This window comes from Lactuca saligna, chromosome 3 (genome assembly GCF_052625555.1).
Source record: "Lactuca saligna cultivar CGN05327 chromosome 3, ASM5262555v1, whole genome shotgun sequence".
Taxonomy (NCBI): domain Eukaryota; kingdom Viridiplantae; phylum Streptophyta; class Magnoliopsida; order Asterales; family Asteraceae; genus Lactuca; species Lactuca saligna.
Window position 1 is genome coordinate 102,492,501 of NC_136419.1, and position 16,163 is coordinate 102,508,663.

General features: G+C 45.5%; 1 long non-coding RNA gene across 1 annotated transcript in view; it reads right to left on the bottom strand.

Annotated features, from left to right (window-relative positions):
- LOC145033870 (uncharacterized) overlaps window positions 1-1,162 on the bottom strand; it is a 2,358-nt gene extending 1,196 nt beyond the window's left edge. Inside the window, exons 1-2 of the long non-coding RNA XR_013677757.1 lie at window positions 1,039-1,162; window positions 1-19 (exon numbers count right to left, since the gene is read on the bottom strand). The exon at window positions 1-19 is cut by the window's left edge and continues 76 nt beyond it. This is a non-coding gene — a long non-coding RNA (uncharacterized LOC145033870). The remainder of the gene's footprint in view (window positions 20-1,038) is intronic.
- Between the last annotated feature and the right edge of the window lie 15,001 nt (window positions 1,163-16,163).

A 16,163-nucleotide genomic window follows, 5' to 3' on the forward strand; every position in this document is an offset into this window, starting at 1 on the left:
CTAGGACTATTTTTGTTACCTAATAAACCAATGGTATTTTTTTGATATTAGTTACTAGCGTATGTTTTGCTAAAACAATTAATTGTAGGAACAAATTTGTTAAATTAATTCAACAAGGGATTGATTTTGTAGTTTATTTCTAAAGCAGGGTGCTGAAGTGTATACTTTAAATAAAATTTTGAGATTAAGACTGATTTTGTAAACTATTTTCAACTGAGGGTTTAAACAATTATTTTAGAATCAAAGTTTGGAAAAGAAAAAAGTAAAAAGAAAAGAAATATATATACATATATACTTCTTTCTTTACGCAACCAAATAAATAAATATAATGCTTTGGGAGGGGTTACATTGAAAAATCATCACAACCTAAAGGTTTGTTTTAAATAAAATTAATGCATGTTTGAACTGGAGCCTCAGTTCTTCTGTTGCATCATTGAACAACACAAGGAAATGGAAACAATATTTGGTTTCTCTGTTTAGTAAAAATCGAAACTCACAGGAACAAAGCAAGTCAAATAAAATTTTGTATTTTTGGAAGCCCACAGTGAAAGTTTTCGAGTGCATGGCTTATAATACAAAACGAAACAATATTTGGTTTTGTTTATTGGATTATTTTCAATCCACACAGGGAATGCAAAACGAAAATGAAATAATATTTGAGATTTAAAAACACTTACTGTGATTTGATTTATAAATGTGTTTGGAGTATAATCAAAATGACACCATAAAATCCTTGTTTCTTATGGCAATATTCGACCCACAACACACATATATAAGGAAGAAAGAAAAAGAATGAAATAACAGTTACTGTGAACAATTTATAAATTTGCATGGGATTAAAACCATACAGAACAATGTTTTGGTTGTTTAAGGCAAACTAAAAATTACATTCGATCAGGAGGTTTAGAAGCTCCTGATTCCTCTTGTTCACAACATATGCACACACCCATGTTAATTTGAATGTTGTGGTTGCTATCATTGATGAAATGGGTCTAGACCAAAAGCAAAAATGTAGAGGCGGTGGAGGAGGGGACTTACAGTTCACGAAGGTGGTGGTTGGCGGTGGTATGCAGCGACAAGAGGTGGTGGCAATGGGGGTTCTTCCAGCTTTTCTGGACAGAAATGATGAGTGGAGAGGAAGAGAGTGATAGAAAGAAGGAGAAGCGGATGATTTTGTGAGGATTTATGAGAAGTAGTTGCCTCTATTTATAGTATAAGTCCATAGACACATGCTTATCCATGGCCATACTTCCAATCCCATGTTTGTACCTTTGGTGAACCTTGCACACAAAGGAGGAGAGTGTAGGAAGGAAAGGCACGTGGGTTTGATACCAGCTGGAAGAAGATCAGGTTTTTGGAGTCCTTCACACCATGGGGGCCCCACATGGAGTTATACCTCCATTTCATGTCCAAAACATGCGAAAACCGGGTGCCTCGGGATTCGTGCATCGAATATTTTTTTCGAAAGGACTTTTAGATAGAGTATAATTCAAGGATTCCATAACATCAAACGGATTAATTTTTGGAGTTACGGATCTCCGGGAAATTGCGTTTGAAGTTTTGCGTCTTAACAGTTGGCGGTGTCCGTTTTCGCGACTTTCATAAATATTTTTGTAAAAATTATTTTGAGTGTGAAATTAAATAATATACTATAGCCTGAGTCCAAAAACCTCTCAAAAATCCCGTCGGCAAAGCGTAAGTGCCTCAACGGAACGTTTTTATTTACGCGATTAAAGAATAAAAGTGTTTTACTGTCCGTTTTTCTTAAAGCGGTTATATCTTTTGCATACAAACTCCGTTTTGGACGTTCTTTATATTTTTGGAAATGGGGGAACATGTACTATCATATTTTTGTGTTTATTTTGCTCAAAAATGAAAAATGTTAAATTTCAATTTTCAGACGCATTAGTCAGCGCTGCAGTTGAGCGGTTTGATTGGGTTACCAGTTTACACGTTTGGGCATAAAAATATCATCAAATATTATATAATAATTGAAATTAACTCATTTATATTTCCTTAGATGCAGTTAAAGCCAAATGAATTAATTACAAATAGATTTGTCGTAGTTTAGTCGTTTGAAATCTATGACCTAAATTCCGGGATGTCACAACTGAGGTGCTTTTGAGAGATCTGCTAGCGAGTAGCATATGATGAAAGAGAGTAGAGTACTTGGGATTTAGGACTCTGGGAGGAGGACTTGGGATGAATGCTAATGCGGTGTGGACGGTAGTATTGGGCCCGTACTACTGAAGACACCAGGTCAGTGCGCGGTCCAAGTAAGAATCCTTAGAGTACTATGGAACAAGTAGGGTGGAGTTATCGAGTGTGGGTATACTCGAGCGAGTCCCTAATATGCTTATGTTGTGTTTAAGAGGGAGATCATGGTTGGGACATGCCATACACCAGAGAGCAACGCTACGAGTGATGTTGAGATCCGTAGGATCATCCATTAGGAGGTGGCTGCGGCCATCCGGGCAGAGATACCAGAGATGTTCGGGTCTATCAAGACCACACGGATAGAGACATTTGACGAGAAATATGCTGCTCTTTCTGAGGCTGCGGTTGCTGCGGCCACTACAGCTATAGTTGCGACTAGGCTACAGGGTGGTGATGCATTGCTGTTCCGAGAGTGCAGCAACACAAAACCATCGGAGTTTGATGCAACCTAGGATTCGATTGCAACGATGAGGTGGATATCAGACATAGAGGGGTGTTTCTTTACTTGCTCATCTCCAGAGCATTTGAGAGTCTGGTATGCGTTGAACCAGCTTTGCTTGGGAGTGAAGGACTGGTGGAAGTTTGTAACGGCACTCTACACGCCTGTTGAGCTTACTCCAGTGACCTGCGAGAGGTTTACTGATATGTTCTGAGATGAGTACATTCCCCAGGTGGATAGAGAGCGATTGCACAGGATTTTCTGACCCTCGAGTAGGGTACCGAGTCTATTACAGTGATTACTCGGATGTTCCGTGAGAGGGCGATGTCCTGCCCAGAGCACATGTCCTTCGAGCAGGCACGTCCGAGCCGATATCTGAGTGTGTTGAGTAGGGATATATGAGAGTTTGGGCGAACTCGATGTACCAGACATTTGCCGAGCTTCAGGAAAATGCTCGGAAGAGGGAGATAGAGTTGGAGACTCAGGCTAGGGAGGAGGCAGAGTCTTAGTGGAGGGACAGGCAAGAAGCACAGTCTCAGCCGGTAGCCATGCAGGCCAAGCCCACCGATTCGAGGACAGGGAATCAAAAGGTGTAACACCGTAAATTTCAAGACAAAATTTTCATTTAAAATAATCATTTTACTCTTAGAAACACTTGTTTAAAATCTTATTCATAGTCGATTTACAAAACATAACTCCATTTTCACTTGCATAGAAAACCAAGATCCTCCAAAATATGACTCTTTCTCTGGTGTGTACAATCAAGCCGGTGCCATCCCGTGATACTGAAAGAAACCTGTAAAACATCAAACAAAACACTGTAAGCACAAAGCTTAGTGAGTTCCCCAAAATACCACACATAACACATATTAGCCACTCGAGGCTATAACTCTGTGGGTCCGTACACCCAAACTCTGTGAACCCTCAGGTTCTAACTCTGGGAACCTTCCGGTTCCAACTCTATAAACATGCACAACATAAATCACATAGAAATAATGCAGTACAACACATCACGTACATATAGCATACAAATACTCTAATCACATAACTCTGGTTACCTACTCAAGGTAAAGTATAGTGAGAAGACTCACCTGGCAAGCAGAAAGCAGATATCCCCACACTTGAATCTCGAACTCACCACCGCCTAACACGTAAGGCAAATACTCTCATGAATATAACTCTCGAGGCTAGAATAAATCCTCTCATAACACCCTCTTATGGGTAAAAGACTATTTTACCTCTCTCTTGGCCCAAAGGCCACATCGCTGTCCAAACCCTAAAACTCAACGGCCAACCCTTGGTCGAAATCAAAGTCCCCAGTCTAGGTCAACCCTTGACTGACTCTACTCGCCGAGTCAACCTTGTGACTCGTCGAGTTCCCATAATCAGAACTTCCCCATATCGCGACTCAACTCGTCGAGTCACCACGAGACTCGCCGAGTCCCACAACTCTGAGTCCGCTCACACCCAACTCACCGAGTCATCCCTTGACTCACCGATTCTCGACTCAACCAGGAAATATTTGGGACTCTTCGTCAAGACTCGTCGAGTCCAAGAACAGACTCGCCGAGTCTACGGCTATCTTCAACCTACTCGCCGAGTTGTTCATACAACTCGCCGAGTTCCAGGCCATCTTCATCCAACTCGTCGAGTCCACCCATGTGACTCGCCAAGTACCGCCGGTCTGAATACATTCCGAAGCATTCCAGGCCATGCAACTGCTCCAAGACATAGATCTAGCCTCCTACCACTCATCCATCACGTAAAGTGGCAAACTTTACGTGAATCCAAAGAGATCTAAGCCGTTTGCACATTGGGGCTAGGGTTTGGGACATGCAAGCTTCACTAAACACTCCAACACAGGGACTTTCATGCTCTCTGATTCTTCTCCCTTCCAGATCTGAGGTAGCAACCTCAGATCTAACCTCTAGACTTCCCATTTCATCCATAGACAATTTCTCACAAACCCCAAAATGAAGAAACAACATAATCAACAGGTCAAAAACGAGATACTACCTCTAAGTGATGCCCCAACTGCAATGCAATTCGAATCCAAGCAAAGCCCCTTGCTCCAAGCCTTCAATCTTCCCAAAATTCCTTCAACCATTACTTCTCCAAGCTCCAATCCACTCAAAAATGGTGCTTCTCCGCGATTTAGGGTTTTCTGGGGCTCAAGGGGTGATAAAGAGGCTGGGAGGAAGACATAATGATCATTATATAAGGCTCAACCCCGAGAATTAGGGTTTTGTCCACTCAGCGCCTACTCGCCGAGTCCAATACACTGACTCGCCGAGTCGGCCACTTAACACGCGACCAAGTCGCGACTCTACTCGCCGAGTCCACACATGGACTCGCCGAGTCGCTCTTTCCCAATTTACTCTTTTAGCCCTTCAACTCTACTCTTGATATTTCGGGATGTTACAATTCTCCCCCCCTTAAATTAGGCTTCGCCCTCGAAGCCTGCAGTAACTCAACTCCAGAATTACTCCCACAACGTGCCACCTGGCCTTAATCGGACCAGATCTCACAAGGCATACCCATCGAAACTCGAACACACTTTCCCTTTCCTTACGGTGTCCTGACCATTGTCTCGAACCGGGCACCGGATGCACCCTCTGATGACCACACACATCGATCCGAGAATTACCCATGAAGTATCACTGCCCCAAATCTCAACAATCACTCGACCCATAAGGGTTAGAAGACATGAACCATCGGATCCCCGATTCGAATCCCTCTCTATCCAATCTGTGACGACGGAAAGACCCACTCTTAAATCCCAGAGCAACTCCCATGAGTCCTCTTCTTGCAATCACACACCCATGCCGCACCAACCTTCGCACTCTCGGGTTAGGAAAACCCGTCACAATGATGACGTCTCTAACATCCCCAGGAGAAACCACCACTACGCACACAGCCCTCGATCAGAATCAAGTTGGGAGTCCCAGACTCCATCCCTACATCCATCCGGAGACTCTTGGCTCTACACCCGCGGAATCCTTCCGCGTCCTCAGCAGACATCCCATCATGATGTCATTCCATACCACTGTCACAGACACAGTGTTCGACCACCACACTCCAAATCATCCATTCTCACTACAACTTACACTTCCGCGAATCAACACTTTCCCCAGTAAATGAGGATCCAACACTTCCTCCCATGCAACAGCACAAAGGGTGGCATACCAATGCACTAATGATGGCTGTTGAAATAGGATAACTCAACCAAGGATAAATACGTGCCGCAACACCCTCCGAAATCTAATACATATGCCCGAAGCATGTCTTTGAGCGTCTGAATCGTTCACTCCCTCTGAGGTGTCCCCCGACATCATCAGGATAAGCTCTAGCTCATCACATATCCCTCTTCGAGACTGAGCACCAGGTCAGCTTTTGACTCCACAGCTGAGCCTCCAGAGGTCACCCAAATCATGATCCAAATATCCCACTAACTTCCTCCCCGTGACCACTATCCCGGCCTCGTGACACGCAAGTCACTTAAATTCTCTTTTCCTTATGCAAGAAAGTACAATCCAACCGAGGATCGTCTCCACTCTGATCTCTGGTTTCTGCTGCGCATATCCCTTGCCATCTCACCACATTCCCCGACAGAGACGGGGACCCCAGTTCTGCCCCCGGTCCAACATCCAGGCTCCAAAAACTCAATACTAGGGCTACTCAAGCCCAAAACTCTTCCACATCATACATTGATCGGAGAACATTCCATCATCACACTCTCTTGCTATCTAGTGAGCACTACGACTCCCCGCGGTATCACAACACCCTCTGACTAGTGAGTACTACGGCTCCCCACGGTATCACAACACCCTCTGATTAGTGAGTACTACGGCTCTCCGCAGTATCACAACACCCTCTAACTAGTGAGTACTACGGCTCTCCGCAGTATCACAACACCCTCTGACTAGTGAGTACTACGGCTCCCCGCAGTATCACAACACCCTCTGACTCCACTAGCTCGTGCTCCACAGACTATCATAGGCGGCTACCCATACCCGTCTCGAATATTCATTACAGACTCTAGAGGCAATCGTCATAACAGATGCCCACCCTAGCGAAGATCCACTCTCCCAAGTAATCTCCCTGGATGCCCATACTCGAAGGGCTATCACTAGTTCCATAGATACCTGATATACCACAAGTCGTCTCAACTCAAGATTCACGAATAACTTCGAAATAAAGATATCAATACCCGGATACCTCGGAACACCCCCACCGATCATCACAAGATCCTACCACAACCACAGGTTTCCTGCCCCAAGCACCATATAGATGCAATAATACATTCCCTCTGAACCCCATAACTAGATCTTCATTTTTCCCAAGTTGCAACTTCGGTGTATTCAATTTCCCAACTGCAATACGAAGAAACGCTAACGCTACGAAATACGCTGATAATTCTCCGAAACCCTTTTTCCCGCCACTCAAAACCCAAACAAGGATACGCATACCGACCCGGGAGTTGGCTGCCCAATCATTCTTTATCTACTTGCCCCAACACTGACCAATACCAGATTCCTGACTAATAAACACCTGTCGTGGAGACATTCATCCTTCTCAAACAAGTACTTCCCGCATTAACTCACTCCGACCCCTTTCCTCGATCACCGACATCTCTGGTCTCATGATTTCTTACCGCATATCTCTATACTCCACTTATAACTGCTCCTGACAAATCTCTGCTTTCTTACATACGGCACCCGGTTCTCCCCCACTTAGGGTTCAAACCGTCACCAAATAGCACACAACTATTCCATAACTACATTCTCCAGCAAAATCGCACCTGCCCCCTTACGGAAATGAATCGACTTCATATACTCTGAACCTCCGATGAACTCCTCAAGAACTTCCCGTCACGTCTGCCTCTAGTCGTTCCAAATATCTTACCAATCTAGTACCAACAAATCAACTGCTCAATAACATCCCTGGCTCATAGACTGAACCATAAAATCACCGTACCCCTCACCTCAACTCATCAACCAACGCTCCAACACCGGGATCACCCCACGAACAAGGACCCACTCCCATATTCAACACCCCATGGATAGAAAACTCTCTGCACCGCTAAACTCGACTGAACTCCCCACTGATACCACTACCATACACCCGACTATACTCAATTAGGTATAGCGTGGCCCTCGACTATCTTAGTCCCAACTGACTATCTGCTCATGATAGATCACTGCCTCGCGGCACACATGTTACCTGATACTCTGGGGGAAATCATCATCAATGACGACCTGCAGGGTTTACCCCCTAAACCCAAAACCAAAACATCATGCTTCTCATATTCTCACACTTACATAATTAGTACCTCCCCGATCATAGGAGGTGACATCTCCTTTATCGACTGATCACTCAACTCAGATTGAAATTCTCCCTTCCACTGACTCCTTACTAGAATACTCTGAGGGACTCTCGATCTCCCTCTCAAGGGACGCCTCTTCGAACTTACTCGTGACCGAATAACCGGAGAACCACAAACATCATTCACTACGAACCATGGTACTCCTTCCACGACATCTCTTCTCAATATGCCCCGATGTATGGTACCCTAACCATGACATCACTCCCCAATTTGCTTTGATGTATGGTACCCGGACCATAACATCACTCCTCAATCTGCTCTGATGTATGGTACCCGAACCATAACATCACTCCTCAATCTGCCCTGATGTATGGTACCCGAACCATAACATCACTCCTCGATCCGTCCTGATGTATGGTACCCGAACCATAACATCACTCCTCGATCCGCTCTGATGTATGGTACGTAAACCATGACATCGCTCCTCAATCTGCTCTTTAGAACCTTCAGAATACTCCCTGTATCAAGTATGGGTCCTCTGCTTTCAGTAGTACGGGCCCATACTACCTGCCACATCTACCCGTACTTTCCACACGGACCATCCCAGAGCTTCTAAATAGCTGCTCGACCTGCTCTTTCACCAATCCCATTACGCGTGCTCGCTCCCCAGCGAAATTCTCTATTCTACAAGCGCACTCATCTGGATAGGGTTATTCCCTAGGCTCTTCCGTCGTCCTCCCACTTCTTTGCTATCAGCTGCTGAAGAGCTCCTAATGATGCCAGCCATCTACCTCCTGAATATCGTCATATTCACTTGGTAGCTGACTCCCATCATCGAGAGTTCCACAAAGCACAAAGCAAGCAACATTCGAGCATCGAAGGATACATAGGACTCCCTCTCTGTGATAACTCCACCTTCTCAGCTCATCCTCGAAAGTACCACCGAACTCTGTAACTCTACCCCTCATGGGTTCTAACTGGATACTCTCACTCATCACATACTTAAAACATAACACATATAACAATGAGTCCTAGGCTAAGGCATCACAAATCAAGCCAATCTAGTCCTAACATATGAAATACCTAGCCTATCTCTAGCATGCAATAATATCTCATAAAGTGCATCATACATATCTCATAACACAAAAATAAGGGTATTTTGGGAAATCACCGTTCGGGCTCTGGCTGATTGTACACACTGCTGCTTCTTGCTTTCTCTTTGAACTCTTATTCACTTTTAGAAAATTATTTCTTTAAAAACTTTTCGTACTTCCTCAGTTTGAGTCCAGATTTACCCGAAGGCGCATCCGAATCCCTCAAACCAAGGCTCTGATACCAACTTGTAACACCGTAAATTTCAAGACAAATTTTTCATTTAAAATAATCATTTTACTCTTAGAAACACTTGTTTAAAATCTTATTCATAGTCGATTTACAAAACATAACTCCATTTTCACTTGCATAGAAAACCAAGATCCTCCAAAATATGACTCTTTCTCTGGTGTGTACAATCAAGCCGGTGCCGTCCCGTGATACTGAAAGAAACCTGTAAAACATCAAACAAAACACTGTAAGCACGAAGCTTAGTGAGTTCCCCAAAATACCACACATAACACATATTAGCCACTCGAGGCTATAACTCTGTGGGTCCGTACACCCAAACTCTGTGAACCCTCAGGTTCTAACTCTGGGAACCTTCCGGTTCCAACTCTATAAACATGCACAACATAAATCACATAGAAATAATGCAGTACAACACATCACGTACGTATAGCATACAAATACTCTAATCACATAACTCTGGTTACCTACTCAAGGTAAAGTATAGTGAGAAGACTCACCTGGCAAGCAGAAAGCAGATATCCCCAGACTTGAATCTCGAACTCGCCACCGCCTAACACGTAAGGCAAATACTCTCATGAATATAACTCTCGAGGCTATAATAAATCCTCTCATAACACCCTCTTATGGGTAAAAGACTATTTTACCTCTCTATTGGCCCAAAGGCCACATCGCTGTCCAAACCCTAAAACTCAACGGCCAACCCTTGGTCGAAATCAAAGTCCCCAGTCTAGGTCAACCCTTGACTGACTCTACTCGCCGAGTCAACCCTGTGACTCGTCGAGTTCCCATAATCAGAACTTCCCCATATCGCGACTCAACTCGTCGAGTCACCACGAGACTCGCCGAGTCCCAAAACTCTGAGTCCGCTCACACCCAACTCACCGAGTCATCCCTTGACTCACCGATTCTCGACTCAACCAGGAAATATTTGGGACTCTTCATCAAGACTCGTCGAGTCCAAGAACAGACTCGCCGAGTCTACGGCTATCTTCAACCTACTCGCCGAGTTGTTCATACAACTCGCCGAGTTCCAGGCCATCTTCATCCAACTCGTCGAGTCCACCCATGTGACTCGCCGAGTACCGCCGGTCTGAATACATTCCGAAGCATTCCAGGCCATGCAACTGCTCCAAGACATAGATCTAGCCTCCTACCACTCATCCATCACGTAAAGTGGCAAACTTTACGTGAATCCAAAGAGATCTAAGCCGTTTGCACATTGGGGCTAGGGTTTGGGACATGCAAGCTTCACTAAACACTCCAACACAGGGACTTTCATGCTCTCTGATTCTTCTCCCTTCCAGATCTGAGGTAGCAACCTCAGATCTAACCTCTAGACTTCCCATTTCATCCATAGACAATTTCTCACAAACCCCAAAATGAAGAAACAACATAATCAACAGGTCAAAAACGAGATACTACGTCTAAGTGATGCCCCAACTGCAATGCAATTCGAATCCAAGCAAAGCCCCTTGCTCCAAGCCTTCAATCTTCCCAAAATTCCTTCAACCATTACTTCTCCAAGCTCCAATCCACTCAAAAATGGTGCTTCTCCGCGATTTCGGGTTTTCTGGGGCTCAAGGGGTGATAAAGAGGCTGGGAGGAAGACATAATGATCATTATATAAGGCTCAACCCCGAGAATTAGGGTTTTGTCCACTCAGCGCCTACTCGCCGAGTCCAATACACTGACTCGCCGAGTCGGCCACTTAACACGCGACCAAGTCGCGACTCTACTCGCCGAGTCCACACATGGACTCGCCGAGTCGCTCTTTCCCAATTTACTCTTTTAGCCCTTCAACTCTACTCTTGATATTTCGGGATGTTACAAAAGGGTCGCATTTGTGTCAAGTGCGGCAAGAGTCATGACGGGGTGTACAGAGCAGGGTTTTGCTACAAATGTGGCAAGGAGGGGCATATGGCCAAGGATTGTCATAAGGGGTTTGCAGTCTGGTTCCACTGCAAGTGTCGGCGCAGGGAGCATCTCAGGGATCTGCCCCTACTGCTATCAGAGCTACAGAGAGCCGGCCAAGGAAGGCTGAGACACCGAAGGCACGAGGGAGAGCCTTCCAGTTGACCGCGGAGGAGGTCCGCGCTGCGCCCAATGTTGTGGCTGGTATGAATTCTTTCTCTTGTTGATTTTGACTTTATGATGATATGCTTATATTATGATATGAATAGGTAAATTTCTTGTATGTTCTATTCCTGCTTTGGTGTTATTTGACTCGGGTGCGAGTCGGTCTTTTGTATCTTTAGCCTTTAGTCAACACATCAGTATTAGTCGAGAGGCGTTGAGTCGACCTCTGAGAGTTTCCATAGCTAACAACAGAGTAGTGTATTCCACTAAGGTGATTCGAGGATGTGTACTCGAGATCTTCGGCGTTGTGTTTCTTATTGATTTGGTCCCGATTATGATTAGCGATGTCTGTGTTATCGTGGGCATGGATTGGTTGAGCAGATTCGGAGCGGTTATTGACTGCGAGCGACATTTGGTGACCATATGAGACCCTAATGGGGGAGTTCTTATGGCGTACGGCGAGGGTACACGTTCTGGGTCGGCATTTTGTTCGGCCGCTAGAGCGAGACAGAGTCTACAGCAGGGCTGTAAAGGGTTTGTGGCATATGTGATAGATACGAGGGGGGATACAAAGAGACCAAGGTCAGTTGATGAGGTGCCGATAGTGCGTAAGTTCCCGGATGTATTTTCGGAGGATTTACTGGGTGTGCCTCCCGAGAGGCAGGTAGAGTTCAATATCGATTTGGCTACGGGGGGATGCACCTATCGCCAAGGCGCCCTATCGCCTTTCGCCTCCAGAGATGCAGGAGTTATCCTTGTAGCTTCAAGAGCTATTGGGGAAGGGGTTTATTCGGCCGAGAAGCTCGGCATGGGGAGCGCCTATCCTATTTGTCAAGAAAAAGGATGGTTCGCACCGGATGTGGACTGATTACCGGGAGTTGAACAAGTTGACGGTCAAGAACTGTTACCCATTGTCAAGGATCGAAAATTTGTTCGATCAGTTGCAGGGAGCACCTTGGTTCTCCAAGACCGAATTGAGGTCTGGATATCATCATGTGAGGGTGCGAGATGAGGATATCCAGAAGACAACATTCAGGACTCATTACACGCATTACGAGTTCGTGGTGATGCCTTTTGGGCTCACCAATGCACCAGCAATGTTCATGGATCTCATGAACAGAGTGTGCAGGCCGATGTTGGATCACTCGATGATCGTGTTCATCGATGACATATTGGTGTATTCGAGATCTAGAGAGTAGCATGATGAGTATTTAAGAGAGATTCTCGGAGTTTTGAGATCGGAGAGGGTCTATGCCAAATTCTCCAAGTGTGATTTCTGGTTATGAGAGGTCCAAATCTGAGGGCACCTCGTTAACCAAAATGGGATATTGGTCGATCCATCCAAAATAGAGGTAGTGATGAGTTGGGAGGTGCCGAGATCCCCCACCAAGATCCGGAGTTTCCTAGGGTTGGCTAGCTATTATACGAAATTTATCAGGGATTTCTCTAAGATCACCGTGCCACTCACCAAGTTGACCGGAAGGGTGTTGCTTTTTCATGGGGCCCGGAGCAACAGGCCTCCTTCGAGACACTTCGCCAAAGACTATGCGAAACCCCGGTGTTAGCCCTTCCGGAGCAGATGGAGGAGTTTGTAGTCTATTCTGACGCGTCGATATCAGGGTTGGGAGCGGTGCTTAAGCAGATGGGGCATGTGATAGCATATGCATCGAGGCAGCTGAAACCTCATGAGTCGAGGTATGCCACCCATGATCTGGAGTTGGGGGCAGTGGTGTTCACCCTCAATATTTGGCGTCACTATTTGTATGGGGTTCGGTGTACCCTATACACTGACCAAAGGATTACGCCTGCGAGATGGTTAGACGTGGTAAAGGATTATGATTGTGAGATTCTGTACCACCCAAGCAAAGCTAACGTTGTAGCCGATGCCCTGAGTCGTAGGTCAGAGCGCACCTCGATGCGAGATGTTTTCCTGAGATTGACAATGATGACACACCGGTGTTGGACACCATTCGTGGGTCCTAGGATGAGGCCGTGAGACCATAAAACCGTAAGAGAGAGCGGGTTATTGGGCAGTTATCGGAGTTCGTTACAGATAGTCGAGGGCTTATAACATTTCAGGGTCGGATTTGGGTACTGTTTGTAGGAGGAATGCATACCATTTTGATGGAGGAGGCGCATCGATCGAGGTTCTCGATCCATCCCAGGGCCACTAAGATGTATTTGAACTTGAAGAAGAAGTATTGGTGGCCCTGTATGAAGAGAGATGTCACATGGTTCGTAGAGAGGTGCTTGAACTGTCGCAAGTTTAAGGCCGAGCACCATCGTCCGCATGGTAAGTTGCAGCCGTTAGAGATTCCCAAGTGGAAGTGAGAATAGATTACCATAGATTTTATCACCAAATTGCCGAGGACTGCTAGGGGTGTCAATGCAATTTTGTTGATTGTGGACAGGTTAACGAAGAGTGCTCATTTCCTTGCCATCAGTAAGAGATCGTCTGTAGAGAGAATGGTAGAGATGTACGTGAGGGAGGTAGTATCACGGCATGGAGTACCGACCTCGATTGTCTCGGATGGAGATGTACGATTCACTTCCAGATTATGGAAGAAATTCCATGAGGAGTTGGGCACAAGGTTGCATTTTAGTACCGCCTACCACCCACAGACTGACGGACAGATCGAGCGGACGATTCAGACGCTCGAGGACTTGCTTTGGGCATGTGTATTGGACTTCGGAGGGAGTTGGGACACATATTTACCCTTGGTAGAGTTTTCCTATAACAACATCCATCATTCGAGCATTGGTATGCCACCCTTTGAGCTGTTGTATGGGAGGAGGTGTCGACTCCCATTTGTTGGGGAGAGATAGGGCATGTGTGATGGGTAGCATAGAGATTGTGCTTCAGACAACCAAGCAAATTCAGTAGGTTAGACAGAGGTTACTAACAGCCCAGAGCCGACAGAAGAGTTATGCGGATAGATGACGGTCAGAGCTCGAGTTCCAGGTTAGTGACTTTGTACTCCTGAAGGTATCTCCTTGGAAAGGAGTGATCCGATTCAGGAGGAGGGGCAAGTTAGGGCCCCGATATATTGGTCCATTCAGGGTGATCGTAAGAGTGGGCAGAGTAGCTTACAAGTTGGAGCTACCTGCGGAGTTAGGTCAGATTCATGACACCTTCCATGTATCACAGTTGAGGAAGTGTGTGGCCGATGAGTCGGCGGTGGTACCGTTAGAAAATATCCAGGCCGATGCGAGCCTGAACTAAATTGAGAGACCGGTTGCGATTATGGATCGGAAGATCATGGTTTTGAAGAACAAGGAAGTGCCCCTGGTGCACGTCCAATGGCAACATCGGAGAGGGTCCGAGCTGACTTGGGAGTCGGAGTGAGAGATGCGTGAGCAGCATCCACAGTTGTTTGTCGAATGAGACTTCAAGGACGAATTCTGATTCTAGTAGGGGAGAGTTGTAACGTCCGGATTCCCAGGTATCTTATTTTATGCATTTATATTGAGTTTTTGGAGAGAGACTCGGCGAGTAGGCACTCAGACTCGCCGAGTAGGATCGCGGATGGTCGGACTGATTTAATGGTGGACTCGGCGAGTCCATTCGTGGACTCAATGAGTCCACACTGTTTAATGAAACCCTAATTCCCGGGGTTTGGGACCTATTTAAAAGAGCTTATAACCACCATTTGCAGCTACCAGAACCCTGAGAGAAACCGTAAGAGATCTAGAGCGTTTGTGAGGAAGACAAGGTCATTTTTAATCCTTGTGTGGGTGTTTTTGCAAGAAGAAGGTGGCCAAGGCAAGAGGGAACTAAAGAGGGTGCTATTTTGTGGATTTCAGAGTCTAGGGACTTCATTCTAAGGTATATATTTCGATCCTTATGCAGTTTGGTGTTAATCTGTGAGAGTTAGGGTGTCTAGCCCCCTTAGAGTATGGATTGTGGAGCAATTGGTCCCTTCTTGTGTTGAGACTTTGGATCTAGATCCGCAGAGGTCCAGAGACCTTAACTCCTCAATCTTTATGGGTGTCATTAGGAGATATCAGCTTAGGGTGGCATATTGAGGCCATTTCTTCAAATAGAGACATTAGGTCTTTGCATGGGCATCAAGATCCAAACTTTACATGTTTATCTTGCTCAAGGAGGATAGATCTATGGGTTAGAGGAACGAAGCTGACCTCAGGAGGTCATTTGAGTTTGAGCATGGCATGAACTCGTCAAGTCCAATAACAGACTCGGCGTGTTGGATAGTTTTTCCCCATGAATCACACAGTTGGTAACTCCCTGAGTTGGGGAGGTGACTCGGTGAGTCATTGGGAATTTTGAGGACTTGAGTTCATGACTGAACTCGCTGAGTCACAATTGTGCACTCGACGAGTCTGGTCAAAGAGTTGACCGTTGACTTTTGTTGACTTTTAGGGTATGGTCAATAATTGGACTTGTGAACTGTTTGAAGGGTAAAATGGTCTTTTAGCCTTCTTAGAGGATGTGTGAGGATTTAGTCTAGCCTGGAGAGTTGTTATTAATTGGGATGATCGTTTATGTGTTTAGGCAGAGGCTAGATCCATGTTACGCGAGTGAGATATTACCGAGACATCCGAGGTGAGTCTTCTCACTATACTTTACCTTGAGTGGTAATTAGAGTTATGTGAAGTAATTATTGCATGCTATTTATATGATGTATTGCACTGCATTATTACTATGTGATTTATGTCGTTTCTATATCAGAGTATACCAGAGTTAGAACCGGAAGGTTCACAGAGCTAGGACTAGAGGGTCCACTGAGTTAGGGCCAAAGG